This window comes from Gekko japonicus, unplaced genomic scaffold, assembly GCF_001447785.1.
Source record: "Gekko japonicus isolate JY-2015 unplaced genomic scaffold, Gekko_japonicus_V1.1 scaffold1577, whole genome shotgun sequence".
In the NCBI taxonomy this organism is placed as follows: Eukaryota; Metazoa; Chordata; class Lepidosauria; order Squamata; family Gekkonidae; genus Gekko; species Gekko japonicus.
In genome coordinates this window covers 333956-345408 of record NW_015168699.1, presented here as the reverse complement: position 1 = coordinate 345408, position 11453 = coordinate 333956, and the positions used below count along the sequence as shown (strand labels likewise).

General features: G+C 45.5%; 1 protein-coding gene across 1 annotated transcript in view; it reads right to left on the bottom strand.

Annotated features, from left to right (window-relative positions):
• The window catches only part of PHF21B (PHD finger protein 21B), a 242321-nt gene that overhangs the window by 66684 nt on the left and 164184 nt on the right, over positions 1-11453 (bottom strand). The window lies entirely within an intron of this gene.

Below are 11453 nucleotides of genomic sequence, written 5' to 3'. Positions count from 1 at the left end.
AAGCCTCAGGCTTCCAAACGGAAGTGCCTGTACAACGTTGGAGAGCGTTCAGACGGAGGGGTACAGCGATTACAACCGTTGTACTCAGGATACCACCACTTGGGGACCTAGTGGCAGAGTACAACGGTGTAAAGCTGTTTACAACGGTTAGGGACGGGAGGCAGATGTTCGCTGTGTGAACGCCGGTAAGTACACCGGTTGGAACCATCACCTATTCCGTTATAAATCCCCCGTCTCAACGCACCCACTGAGTCATGTCATGGCAGCAGCATGACTCGGCCAGTGAAATAAAGGCATTTAAACTTGCGCCATGGCGGCATGACTTGGCAAGTGAAATTCTCCATTATACTCCACGGAGGCAGTCCCCATAGGATATAATGAAGCCGAATAAATTCGGGTTTCCTGAATACCAATACAATACCGATATTCAGGAATATTCAGGAATACAGATATTTTTCAGTTTGAATAGACCCGATTAGGTAAAAAACTGAATTTTCTGCACACTCCTACTAGTAACATCTAGATTAGATTGCTTCAATGTGGTCTATGTGGGGCTGCCCTTGAAGACTGCTTAGAAGCAACAGTTGGTAAAGAATTCTTCAGCCAGAATGTTGATTGGAGTGGTTTGTAGGGACCATATCATGCCTGTCTTGTTCCATCTACACTGGCTCCCAATTTGCTTCTGGGTATAATTCAAGATCCTGCTACTGACTCTTAAAGCCCTATATGGGTTGAGGGCCAACATAGATTAAGGACTGCCTCCTCCCATATGAACCTACCCAACCACTCTGGTCATCTTTGGAGGTTCTGCTTCAGGTTCCCCGGGCATCTCTGTGGCAACCCAGAAAAGGGCCTTCTCAGTGGTTTTGCTTTGGAACTCCCTCCCCAGGGAGTGTTGTGTGTCTTCCTCTATCCTTGTCTTTCACCAGGAGGTGAATACATTTTTTTGTTCTGTTTGGCATTCCCTCACTAACTTTTATTAGCCCTCTTCTCGATTTATGTGTTTTTATGTGGTTATTTAATTGTTTTCATAATTTATATATATTTTTATATTTTCAAAGTTTTAAATGTTTGTAGTGTGTGGTAATTTTTGTTGCCTTGGGTACCCAGAATTATGTGAAAAGGTAGCAAACAAATATCGTGAATAAATAAAATAAATACAGTAGAGTAAGAAATTACATGTATACTAATGTGAGACAATAGAAATCACACTGACATTTCATTTATACTCCGCCCTTCTTCCATGGAGATCAGGTAAGTATGCATATATTTTTAAAAATTTTCACGACAGTACTGAGATATAGAAAGTAGGCCAAAGTCACCATTGTAGTATAGAAAACAGCAAGAGTCCAGTAGCACTTTGAAGACTAACAAAATCTGTGATAGGGTATGAGCTTTCGTGAGTCACTGCTGAGTTCTTCAGATACAGTTAGAATGGGAGTCCATCTGTCCTATATATTCGAAAGTGGAGTGATTTCAGATGCTGAATGACTTTAGGAGGCAAATGACAATAGCAGGTGACTGTCAATAGCAGGTGTGATTGAATTAGGTGAGATATGCAGAGGGGTAGTAGGTGTAGAGAAATCAGCATTGGTAATGAGACAGGAAATCTAGGTCTTGATTCAGTCCAGGTGGGTGCATTATCTTGAGCTTCATTATCAGTTGCAATCAATGTTCCCTCTAAGCTGTGGAGTCTTGTGAGCAAAAAATTCTACTTTGTGAGCTACTGGGCTGGCATTAAAGTTGTGAGCAAATGATTTGGCTACTGCATAAGTTAGTTTGCTCTGGAGCCATTCTTCCTGAGCTAAGACAAAAATGTGTGAGCTGGAGGCTAACAAACTGTGAACTAGCTCACACTAATTCAGCTTAGAGGGAATACTGGCTGCAATTCAGGAGTCCCTCTTTCTAATCTCCCTTTGAAATTCCTTTGTAAGAGAACTGCTACTTTTAGGTCAGCAACTGAATGTCCTGGAAGGTTAAAATGTTTCCCCACCGGTTTTTGAATGTTGTGGTTCCTAATGTCAAACTTACATCCATTAATTCTTTGTTGAAGGAACTGGCTTATTTGTCCAATGTAGAGGGTGGAAGGGCTTTGCTGACACGTGATGGCATAAATCATATTAGAGGATGAGCAGGAGTATGAACCTGAGATGGTCTGGCTGATGTTGCTGGGTCCACTGATGGTGTTGCTGGATCTATATGACAGCAAAGTTTGCATCTTGGTTTGTTGCAGGCCTCGGTACCAGAGTCCATGTGACTGTTGAGTAGTTTGTCCTTGAGGGTGAGAAGTTGTTTTAGGTTAGCAGGCTGTCTGTAAGCAAGAAAAGGTCACACACACACAGTGCCTATGTGAGGGAAATGTCCCTCTCCAGCATTTGTTGTTAATAATGCATTGAACGGGCTTGAGTTGTGAGCTGTAGGTGACCACCAGTGGTGTTCTGTTGTCATTTTCCGTGGGCTTGTCTTGTAGCAAGCTGTCCCTGGGTATCATTCTGGCCTTTCCAATCATCTTTCTTATCATATCAGGAGGATATTGTAGTTGCAAGAATGCCTGTTGCAGATCCTTCAAGTGAGAATCTCTGGTCCTTTCCACATTTGCTTACCACTCCCGATTTTCTCAGTGTTCAAGTCTAGGCAATTTAAGTCCATGGCAAAACAGCATCCAAACAACCCAGGGCAACAGCAGGCTGAAACCAGGCTGACTATCGAAGGGAGGTAATGTAATGCAGAATGGGGGGAGAAACCCTGGATTCAAAAGAAGGTTGAACATGATTTTAGTGCAGAATTGCTTGGAGGACACCATGGTGAACATGGATTAAAAGGAGAGGGCAGAAAGGGCCTCTGTCTGAGATGCGACTGTAGCATAGGGGCTTGGATATACACAGTAGATAGTTTGATGTGGTAGCGGTGGTAGCTGGAGGCATGTAGATATGTTTGCCGATCTGTCGGTTTCCGGTATAATGTGGCACTTGTGTTTCCCTTGTGTATCCTTACTGTGGTGTCCAGGAAGTTTATTCCTTGGCCCTGTCCACACGAGAGGATTAGGGCCGGGAGAGGGACGGAACGGGGGTGGAGCAAAGCGATCCCACCGCAACATCTGGGAAGCGTACCGTGTCCATCCCCGATCCAGCCCTTCCAGCGATGATCCACACCAAAAAAGAACCACCTACCGAGGTGGTTCTTTTCGAACGGCTGCAGCAACGCTGGCCGTGGGATCGCCGGCACGTTCTTTCGCCGGCGCATCCCCGGCTCCTTGCCAAACTGTGCATGCTCCGACATGCGAAGTTCAGCAGACTCCCGTGCTTTTCTCCCCGTCTCCCCGGCATCTGATCGTGCCGGGGAGCAAATGCACAGCAGCTCAGGGGATCTGTATGATCCCGCCACAGCGTGCCTATTTAGGTGCGGCTTTTTAAAAGCCGCACTTTGGCCATCCCTTCTTCCCCCTTGTGGCAGGGGCCCTTGTGTTGAATAATTCATACTAAGATTGATGATGAGGTGGAAGTTGTAGAAGGCCTGGTGGAATCTCTCAAGGGCTTCTTTGCCATGGTCCAGACAATAAAAATGTTATCAATGAATCTTAAGTAAAGGAGAGGTGCCAATGGGTAGGAGTTCAGAAAATGCTGTTCTAGATCTGCCATGAAAATGTTGGCATGCTGTGGAGCCATTGTAGCAGGGGTCATTTCTTGCGGGAGCGCACAGGAGTGGAGCTCCGGCAGTAAGGAGCCCAGGGGGCAGGCACATGCAACAAGCCCTGCCCCCTGCTCCCAGCAGCCCTCAGTTGGGCCACGAGGAGCAAGAAGCAGCCAGGTAAGTTGCAGAGCCCCCCCCCGGGCCCGCCTTCAGGTACAAGCTCTCCCTCCTCTGTGAGGGCAGATCTGCGCGTTCCCCCCCCATAGCTAGCAATCCAAAACAGTCCAGTGGCACCTTTAAGACCAAGTTTTATTCAGGTACAAGCTCTCCCTCCTCTGTGAGGACAGATCTACACATTCCCCCCCTCCCCAATAGCTAGGAATCCAAAATAGTCCAATGGCACCTGAGCGGTGGGTGTTGCCTTCTGACACACTTCCAGTGATGTCAGGGGGCATGGCATATGCAAATAAGTTATGCAACTAAGTTATGCTAATGAGCTCCTGCCCCTCTTTTTCTATGAAATCATCCCTGCATTGTAGTATGGAAAACATTTAAACCTCCACTGCAACCACAGAATCAAATGGATCTCCCACAGATGGATATTCAATAGATGCCTGCAACATTGGCCCAATCCTGCTCCACAGAGTAGTAATAATCACAATTGATGCACTGGGCAATGTAGGAACACTACCATATTCCCCAGAAAGAGAACATGCAATATCTCTGCAACCAAGTGGAATCTTAATTAACAGAATAGCAAAGTACTTGCTTACAATCTATTGTTATCCTGACCATTCATTTTTAATAGCACTGTTTGAAAAGCAACAGGTAATAGCGCTGTTCACACCAACAGAAATATGAGTAAAAATTTTAAAAATTGGGATCAGATGCAAGTTTACTGAATAGTTCATTAGGCATGATTATCTGTGCTTCTGAGCTTCAGAAGTGAAATTCTTAATTATGTCAGAGACAACATCTGCTGTGGTCTTTGGCTCAAGGTGGTGCTGGAGCCGCATTCATTGGACTGGGCCAAGAAATATCAGCAGTTAATCAATGTTATTTGTAAAAAAAATTAAGTCTAAGCAATGACTTTTTAAAAAGTAATCTGACTTAACAGTAAATCTGAATTTAATGCAAACATAGAGATAAAACTATTATTTATGAACTTCTTATGAAGGCTTTTCTTTCAATGAAAAAAACTGGGAGAAACATCTTCATCAGTCACCAGACAACCCAGCATTTCATGTACTTATGTGATGGCTTGATACTTGGGCCAGCAACTTGTAAGTTAGCATAGTGGTTGTTCACAGATCCCTCTTGGTGAGCTATCTTATGTGCAGTAACTACCTGATCTCTGCATCTGGCTCAGCACTTTATTTTTAAATATTTATGACTTTGCCTGCTAGTAAAAAAATGGCTATTTACCTTTCATCTTATGAAGACCACTGGTGTAAAACTGTGACTGGTCCTTGCTTTTGCTCAGGGGTCATTTCCAGCAGGAGAGCACAGGAGCAAAGCTCCGGCAGTAAAGAGCCCAGGGGGCGGGCACATGCAACAAGCCCCACCCCCTGCTCCCAGCAGCCCTCAGTCAGAGCAAGAAGCAGCCAGGTAAGTTGCAGAGCTCCCCCGGTCCAAAATAGCCCAGTGGCACCTTTAAGACCAAGTTTTATTCAGGTACAAGCTCTCCCTCCAGTGTGAGGGCAGATCTGCACATTCCCCCCCCCCAATAGCTAGCAATCCAAAACAGTCCAGTGGAGCCTGAGCGGTGGGTGTTGCCTTCTGACACACTTCTGGTGATGTCAGGGGGTGTGGCATATGCAAATAAGTTATGCTAATGAGCGCCTGCACCTCTTTTTCTACAAAATGGCCTCTGTGCAAGATAACTATTTGGTGAGGAGGGGAGGATCTGGACACAGCAGTTATATAAAGTGGCAAAGTAAAACAAAAAGGAGCCCTGGAAACAATCTGCACTTTCTAGAGCTGATTCCACCATCTGCTGACAAAACCCCATTAGGTCTGAGGATACGAAATCCCATGATTTGGGATCATGAACATTATGTTTCTCTAAAAATACGCAATGAATTGTGTGTCTTTTTTTGTCTAAAATAGTAAAAACATTCCTTTAAATATTTTTAAAACTTACATGTGTACCCCCTGAAGACTACTTTTTAAAAATAGGTATGTTTTTATGGGAATAACAACCAGTTCATATGCATTGTCAATAATCAAAAGAATGAAATTTAAAAAAAATTTAAATCTGTGATTTAAATTGGCCTGTTTATCGCTGATTGATTGCTGCTTTAAAATCCCCTTGATCGTAATCGATCCACCCTGATCAAAATTTGGTGTGAGAAAACAGTTTGTGACTTTCACTGCTAAAGGAATAATGGATAGTACTTACCAAAATTTTTTCATTACAGTCTTTTTAAGCTGCATGTATTTGCTCAGCTTAGAGGGAACACTGTTTATCGCTGATTGATTGCTGCTTTAAAATCCCCTTGATCATAATCAATCCACCCTGATCAAAAATTTGGTGTGAGAAAACAGTTTGTGGCTTTCACTGCTAAAGGGATAAGTTTTTTCATTACAGTCTTTTTATGCAGCATGTATTTAAATCTGCCTCCTCAGAGTATGTTATCTTACAGGAAAAAAATGAATAAATGACATTTACTAAATCTACTACTTTAGAATGACTACCTATGTGCAAAAATGTGCTGTTATATTACAGCTACCACTAACAGGGTTGTTTTTTTAATGTATACCTCTCTAGAAGTAAATACTGCTTCCCATTGCAAATAAGATACCTAAAGCTATTTTAAGGAAATGTTTTGTCTGTTACATGTTCAATATTGGCAACAGAATGGATTTTTAATCCGGTAGTGACAAGGGAACAGATTACTATGGCAACAGCAAAGATGAAAATTCTTAACCTGAATGGATATTCACTGAAGTAATTGCAGGGTGTTTTCTTTATTAAAAAAAACCCCTCAATCCATTCTACATTCATTTTACAAATGCAGCATTCAACCTTGAGCTTGCTTATATAAATGCCAAGTACTAAATGCAACCTTTAAATGTAATCTGACTTAAAATACTTGAGGAACCTGAACTCAGGAACCTGAACCCTTTGTTTCGAAACCTTAATTCTCTACAAACATCTTAACTATTTTGCGTTATCTCAGAAGGGGGTGGGGGAGCGTATTCTTCCACGAAGCACAGACTCCAAGCTTCCTACTTTCATCATAAATACCATTTTGCAAAACATTTGTAAATACGATTTCCATACTATAGATGAATGTGTAAATAAGAATATTCAGTTTAGAGGGCAAGACTGCATCTTTTCTTCTTTTTAAAAAGACTACCACAATATTCATAATTGGACCTTACTATGAAAAACATGGGGGACAAGGCCAGATAACAAAACAACTGTATTCAGAAGTAGGTTAAGGGATTTCACAGAAAGGTCAGCAACATTTACAAAAATCGCTGCATTACCTTTTGTTATGTCGTACGGTTCTAAGTATACCTTTATAACAGGGAACTTTCTAATGCTAAATGTGAGGCACTGATACCCCACCCATCAACAGAGCTATGTTGGAGGCAACGTACCCTACCACTACAGTTCTGGCATCTGCACCCATCACCAGGTCATCCGTCCAACAAGTCTGGGAAAACTGGAAAGGGTGCTCCCAAGGGTTGGGTGCTCCCAAGGGTTGGGTGCTCCCAAGGGTTGGGGGCTGACACTTCCCAAAGTGTCAACATCCAGTCGGCAAGCACCCCTTGGCACTGGGTGTCCCATCACTTGGGGGGGGGGGTGGCTTTGGTTGACTCAAAGCCAAGTATTTAGCATAGCAGAGCCACTGAGGAGAGGAGGGTTAATTAGAGTGGGCATGATTCAGGGGGTGTGTGTCCTTTTCCATGCTGGCAAATGTTTTGTTGCATCCAGACTATCTAGAGATGTGAAGGCTCAGGAAAAAAGCAGAAAAAATCAGGAGGATTTTTTTTCTGAGGATTTCCACTTGGAAATTTGGGTGTAGCGCTGATGGATAAAAAAACCCCATATAATATTTTCCTTTTGGAATGAGAGGAATATTCTTTAAGACAAGATGTTACTCAAAATGTGTAGGATGAAGATTTTGTAAATACGATTTCCATACTATAGATGAATGTGTAAATAAGAATATTCAGTTTAGAGGGCAAGACTGCATCTTTTCTTCTTTTTAAAAAGACTACCACAATATTCATAATTGGACCTTACTATGAAAAACATGGGGGACAAGGCCAGATAACAAAACAACTGTATTCAGAAGTAGGTTAAGGGATTTCACAGAAAGGTCAGCAACATTTACAAAAATCGCTGCATTACCTTTTGTTATGTTGTACGGTTCTAAGTATACCTTTATACCAGGGAACTTTCTAATGCTAAATGTGAGGCACTGACACCCCACCCATCAACCGAACTATGTTGGAGGCAGCGTACCCTACCACTACAGTTCTGGCATCTGCACCCATCACCAGGTCATCCATCCAACAAGTCTGGGGAAACTGGAAAAGGTTTGCCACAGGTGCTCCCAAGGGTTCCCAAAGTGTCAACATCCAGTCGGCAAGCACCCCTTGGCACTGGGTGTCCCATCGCTTGGGGTGGTGGTGGCTTTGGTTGACTCAAACCAAGTATTTAGCATAGCAGAGCCACTGAGGAGAGGAGGGTTAATCAGAGTGGAGGTCCTTTTCCATGCTGGCAAACGTTTTGTTACATCCAGACTATCTAGAGATGTGAAGGCTCAGGAAAAAAGCAGAAAAAATCGGGAGGATTTTTTTCCTGAGGATTTCCACTTGAAAATTTGGGTGGAGCGCTGATGGATAAAAAAACCCCATATAATATTTTCCTTTTGGAATGAGAGGAATATTCTTTAAGACAAGATGTTACTCAAAATGTGTAGGATGAAGATTTGGGCAGCGGAGGAGTGATCCCGTTGATTCTGCTAAATTTATATGCAGCCTTAGCAACGGCTGACCACTCCCTTCTTATCTAACGGTTAGAATATGGAGTAAGTATACTGGAGGAGTAGCCCTTTGGTGATTTCAGGTTTTTTTTTGGTCTGATCAAACACAGAGAGATTGCACAGGAGAAGGAAAGTCGTGAGCACTCCAAGGTTGTATTATTTTGCCACCTGTGCTCTTCATTATTTACATGAGGCTGCTGAATGAGATCATCCAGAGATGTGTGGTTGGAAGGTGTCGGAATTTGGATGGTTTTGCCACTACTCTATGTGGGGCTGTTTTTGAAGACAACCTGGAAGCCAACAGGAGCACATAGAGTTGCCAGCATCAAGTTAGGAAATACCTGGAGATTTGGGGGATGGAGCCTGAGGAGGGTGGGATTTGGATAGGGGAGGGACTTTAATGGAGTCTAATGTCATAGGCTGTGGTCACACAAATAGTTTGCCACAGCAGTATATCAGCTCTAAATAAGCCTCTTGAGCTTAGGACACTTTGCATCAATCACACAGCGGTCGCTAAGCCGGCATCATAGTGCTGCAGGTCGGTCATTCACATCCATAGAATTCACTTTCCCATGCTCAGGGCCGGTGCTACCATTAGGCCAACCTAGGTGACCACCTAGAGCGCAGACATAAGTGGAAAGCAGAACTGATGGCAGGGATGGGGGTGGGGCTACCTGGAGTGCCATCGGGGATGGGATTGGTGCTGCTGTCGGTGGACACACAAGCTAGTCACGGCACTCCTCCATCTCTACTCCCCCCAGGAGTGGGGTGTTGCCTGCGCTCCTTCCTGCCAGAGCTCCACTGAGGCCGGCTATTGGTGGAGCAGGTGGCAGTGCCGGCTCTTCCCCCTCGCCCTGCTGCCTGCCTGGAGTGCAGCCCGCACCGCCTGGTAGGGGACTCAGAGCCCAGGTTCGACAGGACATGCCCAGCTCCGCCTGCGAAGCAGAGAGGCGCCCCGGGCTGGCTCCCCCCTGCTGCTCCTGGCCAGACGCTTCTTTGGGGAAACACGGTGTTGGGGCAAAGGCACTGAAACCACAGTGCAAAAAAGCCTGGCACCAGCCCTGGGCTCTGCCTCCAAGTCCTAAACCAGAGCCGACCCTGCTGAGCTTCCTGGTAGTTCTGTGATCTAATCGGGCTCGTCTGACCGATCAAATCCAGGACTTTTTCCTTCACCTGTCCTGCTGGATTCCCCCGGAGAGCGCGCATCTGCTGCGTGCCCAGGACAGACCTTTCCAGGCCTGCCAAGTCCCCTCAAACTGGAGCCTGGGATCAGAACCCTGCTGCGGCCAAGGCCCGGGAAAAGCCCAGAGGCCCCTTTAAGAAAGTTCAATCGGGCGAGTTCATCAAAGTTTTAAAAGTTCCGTGGAGGGAAGAGAAGGGAGGGAGGAGGGACGCCCATTGAGGCACCTTGTGAGGTAGGTGGGGCTGAGAGTTCTTAACCACTATACCACACTGGCTGTGAGTAACTAGGTTCCCTCCAATCACTGTGGGCTAGACACACTGAATCCTGACCCTTCCACATTCTGAGGAGACTCTACTGGAGGAAGGCTTCTGCTGTCAAACAAGACTCCTCACAGTAGTAGTGGTGTTGCCAACCTCCAGGCTGTGGTTGGATATCTCCTGCGATTACAACTGATCTCCAGGTAACAGAGATCAGTTCACCTGGAGAAAATGGCCACTGTTTATGGCATTACATCTCATTGATGTCCCTCCCCTCCCCAAACCCTGCCCTCTTCAGTCGCTACACTCATAAATCTCCAGGTATTTCCCATCCTGGAGCTGGCAACCCTAAGTAGAAGAGAATCCTTCAATCTAACTCATTATATGTTGTTGTTGTTGTTCAGCTGCACAGTTGAGTCTGACTCTTTGCGACCCCATGGACCACATCGCAACAGGCCCTCCTGTCTTCCACTGTCCTCCAGAGTTTGCTCAATTTCATGTTCATTGCATCGATAACTGTCTAACCATCTCATCCTTTGCCATCCCCGTCTTCTTTGACCTTCAATCCTTCCCAGTATCAGGGTCTTCTCCAGTGAGTGCTGCCTTCTCATTTGGTGGCCAAAGTATTTGAGCTTCAGCTTCAGTATCTGGCCTTCCAGGGAACAGTCAGGGTTGACTTCTTTTACGATTGACTGATTTGATCTCCTTGCAGTCCAAGGAACTCTCAAGAGTCTCCTCCAGCACCATAATTCAACAGCATCTATTCTTCGGTGCCCGGCCTTCCTTATGGTCCAACTCTCACAACCATACATTACTACTGGGAATAACATTGCTTTGACCATACGGACTTTTGTTGGCAGGGTGATGTCTCTACTTTATATTAGGCTGTGTAGGTTTGCCATCGCTTTCCTCCGAAGGAGCAGGCGTTTTTTAATTTCATGGCTGCAGTCACCATCTGCAGTGATCTTGGATCCCAGGAACGTGAAGTCTGTCACTGCTTCCATGACTTCCCCTTCTGTTTGCCAAGGAGTGATGAGGTCAAATGCCATGATCATAGTTTTTTTGATGTTGAGCTCCAAGCCAACAATTGAGAGGCCCCGGTCACACGGGCTGGAAAATGCGGGGGGACGCGTGGCTGTTTGCCCTGGGGCAAAATAACATGCGGTTGCGTGATCAGACGTCCCGTGGAGGTCCCGTGGTTGGGGGGAGAGGTGCGGCTAGGCAGCAGCAGGACTACTGAATGGCCGGCGGGACATCCCGGCCCGGACAGGCCCTGCGGAAGGGCACCGGGTCCCATGGGCCGCCACTACTGGAGGCCGGGCTGAGGAGGCCGACGGGACAGACATCCCCACCCCTGGGGTGGTCCAGGAGATCCTTCTG